The sequence below is a fragment of the Raphanus sativus genome, chromosome 2 (assembly GCF_000801105.2).
Source record: "Raphanus sativus cultivar WK10039 chromosome 2, ASM80110v3, whole genome shotgun sequence".
NCBI classification, from domain to species: domain Eukaryota; kingdom Viridiplantae; phylum Streptophyta; class Magnoliopsida; order Brassicales; family Brassicaceae; genus Raphanus; species Raphanus sativus.
The window spans coordinates 14,887,326-14,903,104 of NC_079512.1; the positions used below are offsets into that span (position 1 = coordinate 14,887,326).

General features: G+C 29.1%; 1 long non-coding RNA gene across 1 annotated transcript; it reads left to right on the top strand.

Moving 5' to 3' along the window:
- The first annotated feature begins 1,251 nt into the window (after positions 1 to 1,251).
- Positions 1,252 to 3,160, top strand: LOC130505307 (uncharacterized). Its single transcript, XR_008941624.1, has 2 exons — positions 1,252 to 2,875; positions 2,960 to 3,160. It is a non-coding gene; the product is annotated as an uncharacterized LOC130505307 (long non-coding RNA).
- Positions 3,161 to 15,779: the final 12,619 nt, after the last annotated feature.

A 15,779-nucleotide genomic window follows, 5' to 3' on the forward strand; every position in this document is an offset into this window, starting at 1 on the left:
ATATTTAATTAATATAGAAATATGTCACATTGTTTAAACAAAATATCAATGTAAAAGTATTGTATAGTTGCGTTCTAAAATCATTTATTTTAACACCAAGCCAAATAAATATATTGATTGGAGAGTGAATAAAACAAAGCCAGAGAAATATATAGTTTACCAGAGACACTCTATGTTTCGAATTTGTTATAAATAAAGTTTTACTAAGATAAATATATTCAATAATTACAAATAAATATTATATTTCATAAAAGTGAAAAATAATATTCGCGCTTTTAAAACGCGGATCAAAATCTAGTTAAATGCCATCTTTTCCGTTTATGATCGTCACCTAAAGAACTTATTATATTGCAATATCATAATATCATGGATAATCAGCGATAAAAAAGCTCGAGGGTGTACAAGTACAATATCATAATATCATGGAACTATAAAAATACAGATAAAAACATTAACAATATATATAGGCCTGAGCATTTTACCGAGACCCGAGGACTCGGATCGGAACTGACCCAAAAATATCTGAACCAAACCGAACTGAAAATTTACAAGTACCTTTTGGGTCTTAAAACTTTTTATCCGAAAGAGTCGGAACCAAAAAGAACCGACCGAATAGACCCGAACCCGAAAAGAACCGATACGAATAGACCCGACCTGATAAGAACCGATTTCTACCGACTTAAAAACATGTATATCCAAAACTATGATTTTTTGTTCTATTTTGTATATATATTATTTTATAATTTAGTTGAAATATATTTTGTTAACAACATTCATTATTATTTTGTATCATTTTTAAGTAACATGAAGTTTTAAAATTTATAGTTTAAAAATGTTTTATTTTAATTATTAATAATTGAATTTAACTATTTTTAAAAATTTTAGATATATATGACAAATATTAACTAAATATAATATGTCATATCTTTTTCAGATCATAAATACCCGAAATCGATCCAAACGCGAAATATTTTTGGGTATTTTACATGTATTAGAATTAAAGATCCGAATCGACCGGACGCGACAAAACCTTACTCGGAACCGACCAAAAAAAATTATAGGTACCTATATGGATCCAAATTTCCAGGACCCGAAACACCCGAACCCAAGAGGACCCGATCCGAACCCGAATCGAAGACCCGAATGCCCAGACCAACTTCTTTGGATCCTTTAATTACGAAATATTTAAAATATATTATCGAAAGTCAGATCTTTTGAATAAAATAAAATGATATTCACATCCGTATAGACGGAGGAGCATTAGTTTAGTTTGATCTATCATAAAAAAAGATAAACTAGAGAGTGGATACTGAAATAGATAGTTTGTGTGGTACACAATAGTTAAAGAGAACCCTAGCCGCTCCTCTCAGAAACGATTATCGAGGCACACCCTACTCCACCATCTTCTGCTATAGAAAATGAGTAAGGACACGTGTTAGCTCGTAAAGAGGTCGTTGGAGTGGGAATAAAGCTAAGCATGTGTCAGTTGGAGAGGACTCAGTTGCAGAAGTTATTATGCAGCAGAAGAAACAGAGCGTTAAAAGGAACAAGAAGATAAATTGGGGATTCATTCGGAAAAAAGTGTATTGTTATTCTCTTGAAAACTCTCTTTGTGTGTGTTCATCTTATTGAGCTTTTGAGTTGTTTCTTCGTGTAAACTCTTGGCTGATAAGAGTGATTCTTTGTACTATACATTGATTCACATTCATATCGATAAACTTGGTTTTACCGTATCATCTTCCGGCGTCGCTGAAGCCAAAATCTCGCAAGCTTCGGGATTCTTTAACCAAGTTCTGTTACATCTTTGTGTCTCTTCTCTCCTTTAATCTTTCTTTCTGTTTTACTCTGTTTCTGTCTCAGTTGTGGAGTTACGTTTTGGCTCCATGGGTTCACTACGGAGAAGAAGCTTCTTGGAACCATCTCTCTTGGCGTCACTATCCATGTGGATTATCTTTCTCTCTTGTCTAACTCGCAGGTCTATATAGTCACCGCTTCTCTCTGCATCTCGGGTCCCCAAAGAACCTTTCACAAGAGAGTCGTCCTTTTCAATACTGATGTCAACTGAGAGTTAATCTTCAGGATGGAGATCTATTACTCAGTCATGTTCGCTATATGCTCAGGAATATCTGCCAGTCGCCGCTCCTTTTGCTCCCAACCGGCCGCACCTCGCGGATCTCACAGCGACCAGATCTGAAGATAGTTTGGCATCAAACTTGTTCACCGTCTTTCTGGAAGATGATTACTCTCCCTATTGGAAAGATCTGTTACACATGTCTATGGTGTGAACGAAGCTTCTCTTCAGCTGCTCCTCTCTCTTTTCTGACCGAACCTGACAATGGTTTTGTACAATATTGGAAAAATCCTCCATTTTTGAAGTCTCCGATGATTCTTTCAGATCCAGCAGTGTGTACTGCTACTTCTCTCGAAGCCCATTCAAGATAGCCAGTATGTCTGGTCCTTCAAACCTTCTATGGTGAAAAAAAGACTACATGTTATGGTGCTATCCCCCTGTTTGCTCCACAGCCTCTGTTACGGTAATGCCGAGGATCAGAGCTGCTTAAGGATAGTATCTTCAGATAGCCTGTCTGACCTCATGGAAGTTGATAGGCTGATAAGCAATTATGAACACATTATTTAGCTTGGTGTTGCTACGGGGTTATGGCCAGAGATTAAAGTGCTCATCAACCAACCACTTATTGCTATTATAACCACAAGCTTTGACACTGCAACGATCCACATTCTGCAAATACAAAAGCTTGGCTCAGTCTACCCTTTAAACTTAACCACTTTGGAGAAATTTATACAAGCTTCCTCTTGTCAGGGTCGAGAGAGATCTTTATGCACATCCTCTCAGGAGAGAACACTTCCACCAAAAGTATTTTTTTCAAGAGGTCCTTTTTTGGGATTCAGTTTAGAGAAGAAGATCTTTATCCTAACCGTCTTGCATTCTTGTGTGAAGGTTTGTTTGGAAACGGTAGATGCAGCGAGGTTCATTTCAATGAAGTTTGAGGTTATGGACTTGTATTCAAAGCCACTGATAAGTTGGCTCATCAAAAGTCGTCTGAAGAGATTAAAGTGAGATTGTTCTCCTTTCTAGTGTAATGCTTGGCTTTTTAGGCATGTCTTTAGATACATTATCAAATTTTGTTGGGTTTTTGTCTCTATCCGTTTATCTTTTTATTTGTGTTGTTGAAGTTTTAAACTTAGCTATTCGGGTTTGTCCAAAAGATCTTATTTTCTATGTAGTGTCTCAAGTATGAATGAAAGTAACTGGTTGCACACACAAAAAAAAGAGAGTGGATATTCTAGAACCGGTAGAAGAAGACAAAGCCAGAGCATATTCTAGAGATGTTTTGGTAATCGACAATGTACATTCTTCTCTTTTAACGCGGACTGTGTTACATAATAAAATGCGAACAATCAAAATTAAATTTATTAACAAATTTGAACATCAAAAAATTGAAATTCATTGTACCACGTACTTCTTAGTAAATATTGTCATCTCCGCCGGGGTGAGGCCGCAAGATAATACTCTTAGAAATCACCTCGTTGTAGAGCTGCTGAGATTTTCCGTATCATGGTTCCTTTTTGTTTTCTCAAGTACCCCAAGAAAGTCGGGATCAGAATAGAACACCCAGATTTATCACCCTACAGTAAGCCAAATTGATTATTTCTTAAATGTAAATGAAATAAGATAAAATTAAACAATAGAAGCTTACAATAGTTCCTGCACAGACTTTGAAAAATTTCTGACCAAAATGATGCTTATTTCTGACCAACTTAGACACTCCATGTCGGCCATGGTTAGAGTACTGGTCCGACTATTACAACTCCAGACTTTGGTTACTGTATCTTGCCAATAAGAATAAGCATCATTTTGGTCAGAAAAGATTTGTGTCAAACCAAAAAGATATAGTATCATCATCTTTGACCTGTCACTTGGCCTTGAAACCTTGATGGACGAGCTCTATCAAATCTGATTCCCAATGATTCATTTGCTGTCAAAAAAAAAAATTTAATATGAATATTTATTTTCAATAAAGTCAAACAAAATAGTACAAACAATTTTTTTGTCAACATGTGCTTTTTATTAAAGCGAAAGTCCAATGAACAGATACAAACTCATATACAACGGCTCATTCCTAATAACAATTCAACTAGGGTATGACATGTGTCTTGTGCAGGGTGAAAATGTTAAAAAAAAAATTAAGGAACATTTTTTATAAAAAAAAAAATTAGGGAACATTACATATTCTATATGTGAAAATTGTCAGAATAGTATGAGTAATAATATATAGGGGTTAACATTATTAGTAAAATAATATACTTTAGACTTTAATGTATATGTTCCGGTCTTGTGCTAAAATAGTTGGTTGTCACTGCATCTCTTTGAAAAAATAATGGTCCACTTATATACTGAATCCATACCAAATAGCAATGAGTGTATGCGATTATAAACATAAATACACGTGTCATACACAGTCATAATTTTGGTGAGCAACACAACTATCCAACAAATTCTAATTAATATATTTGTCCAATTTCCATTATTAGCGACCAAAATTTTAGCAAGTTTATATTTATTGTAGATCATCTTTTCATAATTTAGGAAATGCATAAATATCATGGTCAAGATTGATAAAATTATCCTCGAAATTATAGATATTTGGCTCAAATAATATCAATCACCCCCAAATCACTATAAATTTGGCTCCTAATTTTATATGCTTCCCATATTCCAAAACATGCAATAATGTTGTATGTGGTTCCTATTTTAGAAATTCGAAATGTTGAAAAAAGAGCACACATATATAAAAAAATGTATAATTAAAAGAATATATAAAAGAATGTATAAGTAAATGTATACATATATGCATTTTTTAGATATTTCATATTCCATATCTTGACCAAAATTTTAGCAAGTTTATATTTATTGTAGATCATCTTTTCATAATTTAGGAAATGCATAAATATCATGGTCAAGATTGATAAAATTATCCTCGAAATTATAGATATTTTGCTCAAATAATATCAATCACCCCCAAATCACTATAAATTTGGTTCCTAATTTTATATGCTTCCCATATTCCAAAACATGCAATAATGTTGTATGTGGTTCCTATTTTCGAAATTCGAAATGTTGAAAAAAAGAGCACACATATATAAAAGAATGTATAATTAAAAGAATATATAAAAGAATGTATAAGTATATGTATACATATATGCATTTTTTACATATTTCATATTGCAAGTAAGCATATATATATATATATATATATATATACACAAAAGAATGTATAAGTTCAAGAATATATTAAAAATGTATAAGTTCAAGAATATATAAAAGAATTAATGTATAAGTTCAAGAATATATAAAAGAATATCAGTAAGGATAAAAAAATATATAAAAGAATGTATAATTTCAAGAATATATAAAAGAATGTATAAGTTCAAGAATATATAAAATAATGTTAGTAAGGATAAAAAAATATATATAAAAGAATGTATAAGTTCAAGAATATATAAAGAATGTATAAGTTCAAGAATATATAAAAGAATGTCAGTAAGAATAAAAAATATATAAAAGAATGTATAAGTTCAAGAATATATAAAAGAATGTATAAGTTATGTATACATATATGATATCAAAATCAGCAAAGCATGTGATAATTAGCATACAAAAAAATATGATCCGTACAGATGCAAAGGAAAAATGTAATAAAAAACTCGAAATGCATATGTGTCATTGGACTCGACAACTCATTTTATATAATCTGTTTGCAATGCATATGTGTCAAATAATATAAAAAAGGAGCCAAATAATATGTTGGAAATGAGAATATAACAAACATAATAGGACCAATGGCATTATATGTAATTACTCTAGTAAATTAATGATAATTTTAAATGATGGCTGAGGAGGATTGTGAGAGTGACACATAGGCATAATGGCAACATCGAAATTAGTTTACTTTTTAAAGGTTAAATTTTTAAAATGCTTCTGGATTAATAATAAGGGTATATACAAATCCGCCCATGGATGTCCAATTTAATTAATAGTTTAGCAACCGCTTCTGAAACCCCATCATCTTAGCATATGTCAGAAGATGGAGAAGAGAAGGACACCTATCATCTAGGTCTTCTGCATGCTGTCGAACCAGACTCACGCACGTCAAGGACGCACTGCCTTACGAAATGAGGAACTGTTGTCCTGGCGATGCCGGCTGATTGGTATATGTACATGTGGACACGTTGATCTTCGTTTTAGAATTCCTTTCACCATTAACCGTGGATGCTTGACCGGAGATACCTTGCCTTACCGAAGTTTTAAGAACAAAGAAAGCTTTAGTCAATATTAAGAAGGACCATTTGTCGGACCATCATATACGCTGCCACTGTATTTAAAGAGAGATTTGCCAAATATGACTCAAAACATGATTTTGAATACAAAAGTATACCTCAAATTCAATCAAATACAAACATAATCTAAAAACCTAGTGAAATTACAACAGTCCTCATATGAACAAACAAAAACATATATTCAATTTTACCATTATAACCCTCCGTTAGAGAAGACTTCTTTGGAAGTCTTTTCAAGGAAGACTTCTTTAGTTTTGGATGGCTTTAAGATGAAACTATGCCAGGGTTTATATAGAACGTTAAAACGAATACTTATATAGCATATACAAACAAAATATAGAAAGAATCATGACTAAAAATTGTTTATAAAATCTGCATTTGTTAAGCGTAAAAAATGTATAGGAGCATGTGCAACGCGGGTACATAGGCTCAATCCTTAAAAATATATATTAAAATATTACCTTTTTTGGTTTCTGTGCAGGATAAAAGCCGAGAAATACGAAACTAAGGACTGATCTCAGCTGAGTTTTGTTACTGTGTCGCGGGTCCCACGACACGTGGCGGCCCCGATTAGTTAGTTTTATTTTTTAATTAAACGAAAAAAACTAAGAAAAAAATAAAAAAAACATTGGAAATCGAGCAAAAAAAAACTCACTATTGCACATGCTCTAATATCTTAATGTAGCCAAAAGTATGGTATAATATCATAATAATATTCTACTAGATAACTTCCCATGATACATTGGATTAATATCATTTAAATATTGTTTGATATTTCTTTTGTAAAAGGGATTTAAATATTATTTGTGATAAGTAATTTTTGTATATATTTGAAATTTATAATACTTTTGATAAATAAATTTGTTGATAAAAAAGATAAATAATTTTTATTGGTTAATAATGTAAGAATAACATTAAATTTTTACTAAATTGTATTAATATTTTTTACATATTCATCAAACATATTATATAACAAAAATGATTTTAAAGATTGGGTCAAGCAAAATATTTAGATTTCTATCCTAATATTAAATTTTAATTATTTATTTAATTAAATAATAGGATAAATTTCAACTGATGACTCCTCAATTAAAACCATAAGAATATAAAAATAAGCAAAATTATTTAAAATTATAAAGAATATGACAAATAGGCAAAATCACTGATTTAAGTTTCTATCCCAATTCTAATTTCTACTTATCTAACTAAGTTTAAATAATATGATAAATTTGAATTGATAATTCCTCAATTAAAATCATAAGAATTCGACAAATAAGAAAATTATTTAAAATAATAGGGAGTATGAAAAATACACAAAAATATTTTTATTGATATAAAATGGTCATCGTATAATGAGGAAAAAACATCAAATTAACATCGCCTATCAGGATATTCTCATTTTCACAATATAATCCCAAAATTAAAAATATCAAAAATTAGGATAAGGCTCACAAATTAAATCTAAAAAGATAACTATAAAATCATGACATAAACCCCTAAAAAAGCCAGAGTTATCATTAATTCAAAATAATCTTCTGATAAATGATTCTGATTATATTTGTTTTGTATATAAAATTTTTTTTTTGCCAAATACAATAAAAATAGTATGTATTGAAAAGCTGACAACCAAAAGATATTATAGCGACAAAAAAAAGAAAACTAAACCTAAAATCATTATTTTCAAAGATTTAAAATTATTCTTTTGCAAGTTCAACTCAAAGCTTGTAGTAACTATTCTCTACTTTATGTTTAAGCTTCACTTGAAAACAAATGGTATCTGTTAAGTGAATAATATAATGATAATGTTTGGACTGCATGCTATATCAATAATGCATTTAATTAATTCAAAGATTTGAAGGTTTTTACTTTGGTGTTGTTGAAAAATTAAAATTTCGTTTTATTAAAAAATCTTTTGATATTATTACGACATTTTGAATAAAGTTTCTGTGTTTTTATTTTTATTTTTCCCTCCCTTACGAATATGATTAGTGAGTCTAGTAAATACATAATATTTGGCTTATGATAGACTTGCTGATTGTCTTCAAATAAAAACAGTCTTATTATTATTGAATTTGTATAATTTATAGTGACAACAATAAGCAAACAATAAAAAGTTACACAATGTATTACTAAACTCTTTTGATCGATACAAGAGATTTATTTATGATATTTCTCAAATAAACTCTAAGCCGGAGTAAGAGCAGTAGCATCGTGGCTGCAATGTTTCTTAACATAGTTGTTAACGAAAGGGTTACTGAACGATCCGAAAACTGTATGCTTACAATTTTCATTCAACTCCTTGATCGTGGCGCAACATTCAGAACCAACAGTTGGTTTTTTGGTTAAATTCTTCATCAAACATTTTGTTACCATCTTGTAACTGGAAAAGCACTCCTTTAATTTCCAATTTGGGTTGTGTTTGTGGATAGCCGAGGGTGCTTTAGCGTAACCCGACCATTTGAACTCTTCATCATCTGTTGGGTCAAGGAATTGAGATGTGACACAACTTGAGAAGAAAACTATAGCAAAAAAAACTTTGAGATTCTCATTTTCTTTGGATCCTTTGTTGATGTGAATTGAAAAAAAAATGAATATTGATTTAGATTTTGATGGCTTTAAAATGAAACTACTCCAGGGTTTATATAGAAGTTTACAATGAATACTTTTATAGCATATACAAAAAAAATATAGAAAGAATCGTTACTAAAATTGTTGATATTCGATTAAGTAAATAAATCTATAAAATCTGCGCATGTTGTTAAACCGAAAAGATTTTATAATATCTTAATTAATGTTAGCCAAAAGTATGGTATAATATCATAATAATATTCTACTAGCTCACTTCCCATGCTAATCTGGGATTATATTATTTAAATATTATTTGTTTTTTTTTGTTTTGTAAAAAGGCTTTAAATAATATTTGTGGTAAGTAAGTGTTATATATATTTGAAATTTATTAAACTTTTGATAAATTAAAATTGTTGATAATTTTTGATTTACCAAAAACTAAATAATACCTGGGTTTTGTTTCTCTAAATTTTACCAAACTAATTTTACCAAGAATAATAAAATAGTATGTATTGAAATAAATTTGACAACCAAAAATATTATAGCGACGAAAAAAGAAAACTAAACCTAAAATCATTATTTTTCGAAGATTTAAAATTATTCTTTTGCAAGTTCAACTCAAAGCTTGTAGTCACTTTTCTCTACTTTATGTTTAAGCTTCACTAGAAAACATATAGTATCTGTAACTGAATAATATAATGAAAATGTTTGGACTGCATGCTTTATCAATAATGCATTTCCTTAATTCAAAGATTTGAAGGTTTTTACTTTGGTGTTGTTGAAAAATTAAATTCGTTTGATTAAAATATCTTTTTATAATATTGCGACATTTTGAATAAAGTTTCTCTGTTTTTGTTATTAGTTTGTCATCCACTACGAATAGAATTAGTGAGTCTAGTAAATACATAATATTTGGCTTATAATAGATTTTCTGATTGTCTTCAAATAAAAACAGTCTTATTATTGTTGAATTTGTAAAATTTATTGTGTCAACAATAAGCAAACAATAAAAAGTTACACAATGTAGTAGTAAACTCTTTTGATCGATAGAAGAGATTTATTTATGATATTTCTCAAATAAACTCTAAGCCGGCGTAGGAGCAGTAGCATCGTGGCTGCAATGTTTCTTAACATATTTGTTAACGAAAGGGTTACGGAAAGATCTGAAAACTGTATGTTTACAATTTTCATTCAACTTTTTGATCGTGGCACAACATTCAGAACCAACGGTTGTTTTTTTGGTTAATGTCTTCATCAAACATTTTGTTACCATCTTGTAACTGGAAAAGCACTCCTTTAATTTCAAATTTGGGTTGTGTTTGTGGATAGCCGAGGGCACTTTAGCGTAACCCGACCATTTGAACTCTTCGTCATCTGTCGGGGCAAGGAATTGAGATGTGACACAGCTTGAAAAGAAAACTATAGCAACAAAAACTGTGAGATTTTTCATTTTCTTTGGATCCTTTCTCGATGTGAATTGAAAAAAAAAAATTGTTTTAGTTTTGGATGGCTTTAAAATGAAACTACCCCAGGGTTTATATAATAGTTTACAATGAATACTTTTATAGCATATACAAACAAAATATAGAAAGAATCATAACTAAATTTGTTGATATTCGATTAAGTAAATAAATCTATAAAATCTGCATGTTGTTAAACCAAAAAGATTTTATAATATCTTAATTAATTTTTGCCAAAAGTATGGCCTAGGTATAATATCATAATAATATTCTACTAGCTCACTTCCCATGATACTCTGGAATTATATTATTTGTTTTTTTGTTTTGTAAAAAGGTTTTAAATATTATTTGTGGTAAGTAAGTTGTATATATTTGAAATTTCTAATTTTTTTGATAAATTAAAATTGTTGATATTCGATTAAGTACATAAATCTATAAAATCTGCGCATGTTGTTAAACCGAAAAGATTTTATAATATCTTAATTAATGTTAGCCAAAAGTATGGTATAATATCACAATAATATTCTACTAACTCACTTCCCATGCTACTCTGTGATTATATTATTTAAATATTATTTATTTTTTTTTGTTTTGTAAAAAGGATTTAAATATTATTTGTGGTACGTAAGTGTTATATATATTTGAAATTTATTGAACTTTTGATACATTAAAATTGTTGATAATTTTTGATTTACCAAAAACTAAATAATACCTGGGTTTTGTTTCTCTAAATTTTACAAACTAAATTTTACCAAGAATAATAAAATAGTATGTATTGAAATAAATTTGACAACCAAAAATATTATAGCGACGAAAAAAGAAAACTAAACCTAAAATCATTATTTTTCGAAGATTTAAAATTATTCTTTTGCAAGTTCAACCAAATCTTGTAGTCACTATTCTCTACTTTATGTTTAAGCTTCAGTAGAAAACAAATGGTATCTGTTAACTAAATTATATAATTAAAATGTTTGGACTGCATGCTTTATCAATAATGCATTTCATCAATTCAAATATTAGAAGGTTTTAACTTTGGTGTTGTTGAAAAATCAAAACTTCGTTTGATTAAAATATCTTTTGATATTATTGCGACATTTTAAATAAAGTTTTGTGTTTTTTTTATTAGTTTTTCATCCATTACGAATAGGATTAGTGAGTCTAGTAAATACATAACATTTGGCTTATAATAGAGTTTGATTGTCTTCAAATAAAAACAGTCTTGTTATTATTATTGAATTTTATAATTTATTGTGTCAACAATAAGCAAACAATAAAAAGTTACACAATGTAGTAGTAAACTCTTTTGATCGATACAAGAGATTTATTTATGATATTTCTCAAATAAACTCTAAGCCGGAGTAGGAGCAGTAGCAGTAGCATCATGGCTGCAATGTTTCTTAACATAGTTGTTAACGAAAGGGTTACGGAACGATCTGAAAAATGTATGTTTACAATTTTCATTCAACTCCTTGATCGTGGCGCAACATTCAGAACCAACAGTTGTTTTTTTGGTTAACGTCTTCATCAAACATTTTGTTACCATCTTGTAACTGGAAAAGCACTCCTTTAATTTCCAATTTGGGTTGTGTTTCTGGATAGCCGAGGGTGCTTTAGCGTAACCCGACCATTTGAACTCTTCGTCATCTGTTGGGTCAAGGAATTGAGATGTGACACAGCTTGAAAAGAAAACTATAGCAACAAAAACTGTGAGATTTTTCATTTTCTTTGGATCCTTTGTCGATGTGAATTGAAAAAAAAAAGAATATTGGCTTTAAAATGAAACTACCCCAGGGTTTATATAGAAGTTTACGATGAATACTTTTATAGCATGTACAAACAAAATATAGAAAGAATCATAACTAAAATTGTTGATATTCGATTAAGTACATAAATCTATAAAATCTGCATGTTGTTAAACCAAAAAGATTGTATAATATCTTAATTAATGTTGGCCAAAAGTATGGTATAATATCATAATATTATTCTACTACCTCACTTCCCATGATACTCTGGGATTATATTATTTGTTTTTTTATTTTGTAAAAACGTTTTAAATATTATTTGTGGTAAGTAAGCGTTGTATATATTTGCAATTAATAAGACTTTTTGATAAATTAAAATTGTTGATAAAAAAAGATAGATAATTTTTGATTTACAAAAAAATAAATAATATCTGGGTTTTGTTTCTCTAATTTTACCAAAAACTAAATTTTACCAAAAATAATAAAAACAGTATGTATTGAAATAAAGCTGACGACCAAAAATATAATAGCGACAATAAAAGGAAAACTAAACCTAAAATCATTATTTTTCGAATATTTAAAATTATTGTTTTGCAAGTTCAACTCAAAGCTTGTAGTCACTGTTCTCTACTTTATGTTTAAGCTTCACTAGAAAATAAATGGTATCTGTTAACTGAATAATATAATGAAAATGTTTGGACTGCATGCTTTATCAATAATGCATTTCATTAATTCAAAGATTTGAAGGTTTTTGTACTTTGGTGTTGTTGAAAAATTAAAATTTCGTTTGATTAAAATGTCTTTTGATATTATTGCGACATTTTGAATAAAGTTTCTGTGTTTTTGTTATTAGTTTGTCATCGACTACGAATAGAATTAGTAAGTCTAGTAAACACATAATATTTGGCTTATAATTGACTTGCTGATTGTCTTCAAATAAAAACAGTCTTATTATTATTGAATTTGTAAAATTTATTGTGTCAACAATAAGCAAACAATAAAAAGCTACACAATGTAGTAGTAAACTCTTTTGATCGATACAAGAGATTTGTTTATGAAATTTCTCAAATAAACTCTAAGCCGGAGTAGGAGCAGTAGCATCGTGGCTGCAATTTTTCTTAACATAGTTGTAAACGAAAGGGTTACGGAACAATCTGAAAACTGTATGTTTACAATTTTCAGTCAACTCCTTGATCGTGGCGCAACATTCAGAACCAACGGTTTGTTTTTTGGTTAACGTCTTCATCAAACATTTTGTTACCATCTTGTAACTGGAAAAGCACTCCTTTAATTTCCAATTTGGGTTGTGTTTGTGGATAGCAGAGGGCGCTTTAGCGTAACCCGACCATTTGAACTCTTCGTCATCTGTTGGGTCAAGGAATTGAGATGTGACAGAGCTTGAAAAGAAAACTATAGCAACAAAAACTGTGAGATTTTTCATTTTCTTTGGATCTTTTGTTGATGTGAATTGAAAAAAAAAAGAATATTGTTTTAGTTTTGGATGGCTTTAAAATGAAACTACCCCAGGGTTTATATAGAAGTTTACAATGAATACTTTTATAGCATATACAAACAAAATATAGAAAAAAAATCATAACTAAAATTGTTGATATTCGATTTAAGTACATATCTCTATAAAATCTGCATGTTGTTAAACCAAAAAGATTGTATAGTATCTTAATTAATGTTGGCCAAAAGTATGGCCTAGGTATAATATCATAATAATATTCTACTAGCTCACTTCCCATGATACTCTGGGATTATATTATTTGTTTTTTATAGCGTAAAAATGTTTTTAAATATTATTTGTGGTAAGTATATGTTGTATATATTTGAAATTTATGATACTTTTGATAAATTAAAATTGTTGATAAAAAAGGATAGATAAATTTTGATTTACCAAAAACTAAATAATATCTGGGTTTTGTTTCTCTAAATTTTACCAAAAACTAAATTTTACTAAAAATAATAAAGAATAGTATATAAGTATGTATTGAAATAAAGCTGACGACCAAAAATATTATAGCGGCAAAAAAAAGAAACTAAACCTAAAATCATTATTTTTCGAAAATTTAAAATTATTATTTTTCGAGTTCAACTCAAAGCTTGTAGTCACTATTCTCTACTTTATGTTTATGCTTCACTAGAAAACAAATGGTATCTGTTAACTGAATAATATAATTAAAATGTTTGAACTGCATGCTTTATCAATAATGCATTTCATCAATTCAAAGATTTGAAGGTTTTTACTTTGGTGTTGTTGAAAAATCAAAATTTCGTTTGATTAAAATATCTTTTGATATTATTGCGCCATTTTGAATAAAGTTTCTGTGTTTTTGTTATTAGTTGTGTCATCCATTACAAATAGGATTAGTGAGTCAAGTAAATACATAATATTTGGCTTATAATAGAGTTGCTGATTGTCTTCAAACAAAAACAGTGTTATTATTATTGAATTTGTAAAATTTATAGTGTCAACAATAAGCAAACAATAAAAAGTTACACAATATTGTAGTAAACTCTTTTGATCAATAAAAATATTTATTTATGATATTTCTCAAATAAACTCTATGACAGAGTAGGAGCAGTAGCATCGTGACTGCAATGTTTCTTAACATAGTTGTTAACGAAAGGGTTACTGAACGATTTGAAAACTGTATGCTTACAATTTTCATTCAACTCCTTTACCGTGGCGCAACATTCAGAACCAACAGTTGGTTTTTTGGTTAACGTCTTCATCAAACATTTTGTTACCATCTTGTAACTGGAAAAGCACTCCTTTAATTTCCAATTTGGGTTGTGTTTGTGGATAGCCGAGGGCGCTTAAGCGTAACCTGACCATTTGAGCTCTTTGTCATCTGTTGGGTCAATGAATTGAGATGTGACACAGCTTGAAAAGAAAACTATAGCAACAAAAACTGTGAGATTTTTCATTTTCTTTGGATCCTTTGTCGATGTGAATGGAAAAAAAAATTAATATTGTTTTAGTTTTGGATTGTTTTAAAATAAAACTAACCCAGGGTTTATATAGAAGTTTACAATGAATACTTTTATAGCATATACAAACAATATATAGAAAGAATCATTACTAAAATTGTTAATATTCGATTAAGTACATAAATCTATAAAATCTGCATGTTGTTAAACCAAAAAGATTGTATAATATCTTAATTGATGTTGGCCAAAAGTATGGCCTAGGTATAATATCATAATAATATTCTACTAGCTCACTTCCCATGATACTCTGGGATTATATTATTTGTTTTTTTATTTTGTAAAAAGGTTTTAAATATTATTTGTGGTAAGTAAGGGTTGTATATATTTGAAATTTATAAAACTTTTGATAAATTAAAATTGTTGGTAAAAAAGGATAGATAATTTTTGATTTACCAAAGACTAAATAATATCTTGGTTTTGTTACTCTAAATTTTACCAAAAACTAAATTTTACCAAAAATAATAAAAAATAGTATGTATTAAAAATAAAGCTGACAACCAAAAATATTATAGCGACAATAAAAAGAAAACTAAACCTAAAATCATTATTTTCGAAGATTTAAAATTATTCTTTTGCAAGTTCAACTCAAAGCTTGTAGTCACTGTTCTCTACTTTATGTTTAAGCTTCACTAGAAAACATATAGTATCTGTT